Source organism: Schistocerca nitens, chromosome 6 (genome assembly GCF_023898315.1).
Source record: "Schistocerca nitens isolate TAMUIC-IGC-003100 chromosome 6, iqSchNite1.1, whole genome shotgun sequence".
Classification (NCBI taxonomy): domain Eukaryota; kingdom Metazoa; phylum Arthropoda; class Insecta; order Orthoptera; family Acrididae; genus Schistocerca; species Schistocerca nitens.
The window spans coordinates 520,863,752-520,869,695 of record NC_064619.1 but is presented as its reverse complement, the minus strand read 5'-3'; the positions used below and the strand labels follow the sequence as shown (position 1 = coordinate 520,869,695).

The 5,944-nt window shown below is 42.8% G+C and overlaps 1 non-coding gene across 1 annotated transcript; it reads right to left on the bottom strand.

The window, feature by feature from the left end:
• Window positions 1–1,602: 1,602 nt before the first annotated feature.
• Window positions 1,603–1,675, bottom strand: Trnaa-cgc (transfer RNA alanine (anticodon CGC)). Its single transcript has one exon. It is a non-coding gene; the product is annotated as a tRNA-Ala (tRNA).
• Window positions 1,676–5,944: the final 4,269 nt, after the last annotated feature.

Sequence of the window (5,944 nt, the reverse complement as noted above, 5' to 3'; positions counted from 1 at the left end):
TCGCGACAGGCGTGAATGGAGGGACGAATGGAGACGTGTCGTCTTCAGCGATGAGAGTCGCTTCTGCCTTGGTGCCAATGATGGTCGTATGCGTGTTTGGCGCCGTGCAGGTGAGCGCCACAATCAGGACTGCATACGACCGAGGCACACAGGACCAACACCCGGCATCATGGTGTGGGGAGCGATCTCCTACACTGGCCGTACACCACTGGTGATCGTCGAGGGGACACTGAATAGTGCACGGTACATCCAAACCGTCATCGAACCCATCGTTCTGCCATTCCTAGACGGGCAAGGGAACTTGCTGTTCCAACAGGACAATGCACGTCCGCATGTATCCCGTGCCACCCAACGTGCTCTAGAAGGTGTAAGTCAACTACCCTGGCCAGCAAGATCTCCGGATCTGTCCCCCATTGAGCATGTTTGGGACTGGATGAAGCGTCGTCTCACGCGGTCTGCACGTCCAGCACGAACGCTGGTCCAACTGAGGCGCCAGGTGGTAATGGCATGGCAAGCCGTTCCACAGGACTACATCCAGCATCTCTACGATCGTCTCCGTGGGAGAATAGCAGCCTGCATTGCTGCGAAAGGTGGATATACACTGTACTAGTGCCGACATTGTGCATGCTCTGTTGCCTGTGTCTATGTGCCTGTGGTTCTGTCAGTGTGATCATGTGATGTATCTGACCCCAGGAATGTGTCAATAAAGTTTCCCCTTCCTGGGACAATGAATTCACGGTGTTCTTATTTCAATTTCCAGGAGTGTACATCGATCGAATTGCTGGACAAGCAATATCGGGAGTTAAATTTGATGAATGAAAATTTTGAGAGGCAAGATGGACTCGGGCGTAGTACTGTGACGCAGCTTGAGCAGGAGAACCAAAAAGGTTGAAAAGGAGAACCAAGAATCTAAGGACAGTAACAACCATTTATCATGTATTGCTGAAGAAACAATGGTATGAAGCATTGTACAGGATAGGGAACTAATAGTACTACTTGAACAAATGAATCGTGATAAAAATAGAATGATCGAATTGCTGGACAAGTAACGTCGAGATTTTAATGTGACGAAAAAGAATTTGGAGAGGCAAGACGCATGCGGGCATGGTATAAGACGCCGCTTGAGCAGATGCCCATCGTATAAAGTCAGTTCATGACCACAGAATTTCGACCGGAAAGGCAAAAAAGTTGCATTGGCGGGATGGAGAGACGTGTTGAGGAGGTGGAAAACAAAGAAGCGACTGAAGGCTATAGCGAAACAGATAGCTAGCGAAAATCGCGAAATTATGCAATGTGTGGTAAGGAAGTCGACTGTCATTTCCAACAGTGTTTTCTGCGTGTCGGTCACCAAGTCTGAGGAATTTCAGTAGCTTACCGCCTTTGAGGAGCAACAGGGGTACTTCAATAGACTTGAAAGCGAGAGGAGGAGGAGGAGGAGGAGATTAGTGTTTAACGTCCCGTCGACAACGAGGTCATTAGAGACGGAGCGCAAGCTCGGGCGAGGGAAGGATGGGGAAGGAAATCGGCCGTGCCCTTTCAAAGGAACCATCCCGGCATTTGCCTGAAGCAATTTAGGGAAATCACGGAAAACCTAAATCAGGATGGCCGGAGACGGGATTGAACCGTCGTCCTCCCGAATGCGAGTCCAGTGTGCTAACCACTGCACCACCTCGCTCGGTGAAAGCGAGAGGAATGAACACCTGTGCAGTGGTACGTGGAAATTTAAGGCAGAAGAAAAGCATCGCCGACGGTGCATGAAATAACTTGCAAGTCGTGGATTATAACGAGCCTCAAATTGTCAGTATAAAATCTGCAGTTAATAGCGCAAGAGATTGCTTTCCAGTTATCAGTGATTGAAGACAGGATAAAAGTAGCAAGGCAGAATCGAAATGGAGGCCTGTGGAATGGAAGGAGTTCGACATGAGGTTTGTCTGCTCAAGGATTGGAAGTCTTCAGCAGCACATTGCTGCACCTGAATGTTTGGGTTCCCTGTTTGACAACTCCCTTCCCCCAACATGGTGGCTCATCACTATCTAAATTGCGTGAGCGGTTACCCCGACAGTGAAGCCTTGAGACGAATACTATCTGTAATCGACATGTTCTTGATATGCAGAATTTAAGAAGGAGTTTCTTGGCTGCGTACTACCACATGCTGTGAAAGATCATATTAAACAGAGGATGATAGGACTACAGGCCAATGAGGGAACGGACTCATGAAGAACTGTCTATTTACTTAAAGAATTCACGAGGAAAAATATGTGACTCGATGATCCGATCACTCATCTGCCAAGTAGCAAAGGCCGTTAATTGTAAAAAGGGTAGATAATCTGTTCAAGTTTCCATGACATTAGAAAAACTGCAGCACTTTAACAGTCTAAAATGGGAAGGATGAAGACAAGGAAGGGACTGTAAAAAGTGAAATGAATTTTTTGCTGGATGCTTTCAAGATTTTCGTGAAATTTTCTGCTCTGGGTGAGACGGTCTACTTTTGGATGTATCCAGGAAGCTCAGCATTTTTTGTGTGCCTTTTTGTCACTGTGACCCACGTATGTAGGATGATTTGGTTGTTAACTCCTCCAGTGCTGAGATAGGTTGATGTTTCAAATGTGCTATGATGTGAATAAAACCCTCAGGAGGATGTGTGTGACTTATACATCATGGGCGTGGTGGAGCAAGGGTTCCTAGCTGAAAAAGTGCATACTTCATTCTAGTACTCTGTGCTGTTTACTGTTCTTATTCTGTCCTATGTCCAAATGTGTGTAAATTCTTTAGGTATTCATATGCTTGGAAATGCTGTGGGATTAGTCATCTGTGCATACAACCCTGTGGGGATATATGTTTCTCTCAATTTTACATGCTTAGTTAACACGAAGTAACCTAGCTGAAACAGAATATATTTTGTATTTATTTATTGCACTAATCTTTTTCAGTTCTAGACACGTTAGTGAGCATATTTTACTATCGTATGCTTCATGTGAAAGTGGCTTGAAGACCTGCAAGTAAGTGTGTGTCCACTTCAGTGTTTAGAAAGTTTCAACATTTTGTGTTTTCTTATGAATCTGTTTATGCAATTGAGAAATTTCAGGGATTAATTAGTTACCAGATTCATGTCGTGAGGATTTCTAAAATACTAACTGAGGGAATATTTGGTTAATAAAATCCGAAGAAGTAGTATCTTCCTTTGAAGGTTTTCTCTTGTCATGGGTGGTTCTGTACTGACATAAAATATCAAATAATTATTTGTGAGGTAGTTATTAACTGTGCTTTTTAGTCTTATTGATTCCCTCTCAGTGAGGATGATGTAGCGATATTTGTTGGTTTCATTAATTCACTCTTAGTGGTGATGACATAGTGACTTTTGGTAGTGGTTTTATTGATACCCTCTTAGAGAAGACGGCACTGACTTTTGTTGATGTTCTGGTGATTGGGTTATTTGAGTTAGTTGAATCTTCTTCGTGCAGAGGTTGTTGTAAAATGATTTTGAGAATTAATGTTAGTGGATATAGTTGGACCCTAACCGAGAGGGGCTACATAGGACATACACTTGTACTATATTTTATTGTGAGTGATGATGTGTGGATGATTTTGCCGCCTAAAAAGGAAGATCGTGCTGTTACTGAGGATTTTGTTGTCAGTTAGGATTGATGACTTCCTATGCCTGAAATGGGAGAACTGGGCATACGTAAGCGAAGTTTATGGTTAGTTCTTTCTGCCTGAACTAAGAGTAACGTGGCCGCTGTTGAAGATTTAATAGGTTATTCGCTGGTGCAAGTAACGCTACAGCTGTTTCAGAGAAAAGAAAGGAAAATGTAGCCTCAGAAAAACGAAGAAACTCACTAATTCACGTGGACTTGGATGAGATGTTGATTTTTATGCACTTGTAAATGAAAATATATTAATGAGATGTGATTTTCAGATGGATGTCACTTTATAACGAGTTTATTGAAGAACGTGAGATGGGATGTGGAGCACGCCACCACCACCACCACCATCAACTAAGTTTTTTAACGATTGTGGAGACGGAAATATGGCGGATTACTGGACTACAGGTGTAGGTATGTAACTTACCATCCTGCCTAACACAAGCACAAATTTATAGCGCTTTCTTTAACTCTATTAATATAATTTTCTAATGATTCTTCATATCGTAGCACTCCAAAAGTAGCCCTTGCTGATTAGCTCACGTCGAATGCGGACGTACAGATAATTTCGACAATTAACTCCCGGAATTCTTCAAAAGGCAGTATCCACCACATGTCTCAGCCAATACATTCTCCAACAGCCCGCCCACAATGGGGCTCAACAACTAACAGCAATGTTCTGTACTTAACCCAAATAATTCCCCTCGATACTTCAATTCCAAGAAAAAAAAACCGCGTTTCTCTGCGCTTTCTTAGTAGAATCTATGAACATTATCAAATAACAGTAACGCTTATGGTTTAGGTAACTTCACAACCAAATCAGTTATAGCTATGGAAGGGGAACCATGAGAAATTTGCTCTCCGAGAGGTTGACTTAAGTGGTGCTTAATTTACATTGGGCCATCATTCCCACCTGAGCTAACATACGCTCCGTGCACACCAGTAAATCACCCAGTTGTTCAGACAGTAATTTAGACACAGAGTCATATGGTCTGATGCTGGACAAATCCTGTACCCTGTTAATATAATGATTAATCTGGGCTCTAATTGTATTAACCTGCTAACAAGATGGTTCGTTAACTTCAGAAAAGGAGATCATGGATTCTAATTCTGTTGATTTGAGCTTAATGTTGTAGACGGCGTAACTCACGTGTGTCTTCTGCTGCCGCGGCAGGGCGACGGGACGAACAGTAACATCCCACATATGGCGCGCAAACTCAGCTGCACCATCAAACGTAGCACCACGAATCTTTAGCTCAGGTATAGGCTCGTCTTTTCTGAACTCTGCCACCCTCGGCACCTCCCTGGTTGTCTTGCTGAAACTAAGCAGTAGCCATTAGTATCCACTAAACAAAACACAACACAGAATATATCAGTCATCAAAATAATGAATTTTCACCCACATAAAATATCTGTTTATGTCGCGCACACACAGCTCACCGCACCCTAACCACACTTTGCTATGACAGTAGTATGCAAATTGTGAGGGGAATGGCTATGTTGAGGAGGATGTGACAACTTTCTTCAAAATACATTACACTTTTATTTCATAAAGAGAAACTCTCTTTAAAAGAAACCAACAATATTCATAGCTATCACTCAAACTGCTTCAGACTAGATATAATTTTGTACAGTTAAATGGATATACCTCCACAACTTACAAAATGCAACCACAACAACTTATGAAACAGTGTCCTTGTTATTCAAACTTAACTTTATGAAATTTATTGTAATAAAATAATAGAGTAGAGCCAATAGTTTTTAAACTCCATTAGCCATGCATGGGAAGTGCTACTGTGACATTAATGTCGTGAGGCCTCAGTAAAGCAAAAAATACTTTTACATAAACAAGCACCCACATTTACGAACACTGTTAATGAAAGTTACACAGTAGTACTTGGGGCTTCTTCTGTGACTGAGTTCCAAACAAATAAACCAGCCATCAAGACTGGAGCCACCACACTTACAAACTTTTAAAGAGAATCGATTTACCTTAGGACAGTCACAGCAACGGTTTTCTGACTCATACCCAGAACCTATCTGGATAACAATCAAGGCAACCAGCACTTTCTTCACTTGTAAGAAAGTAAAACATGGTTCACAACGCCGAACAGACACGTTTAGCATGTGGGATCACCTGATAGCAGCCAGTGCCGTCAGTGGTACTGAGCGCAGAAAACAAGCATGTCCAAGTCATGGAGACAGTGTCCTATTTCGGTAGTAGTTACAGGTTCGAAGCTGGTGATGGAAGAGGATTGCTGTTGTCACCCCAAAGTAGACGGCAGGCAGCTCAGTTTTGGAGC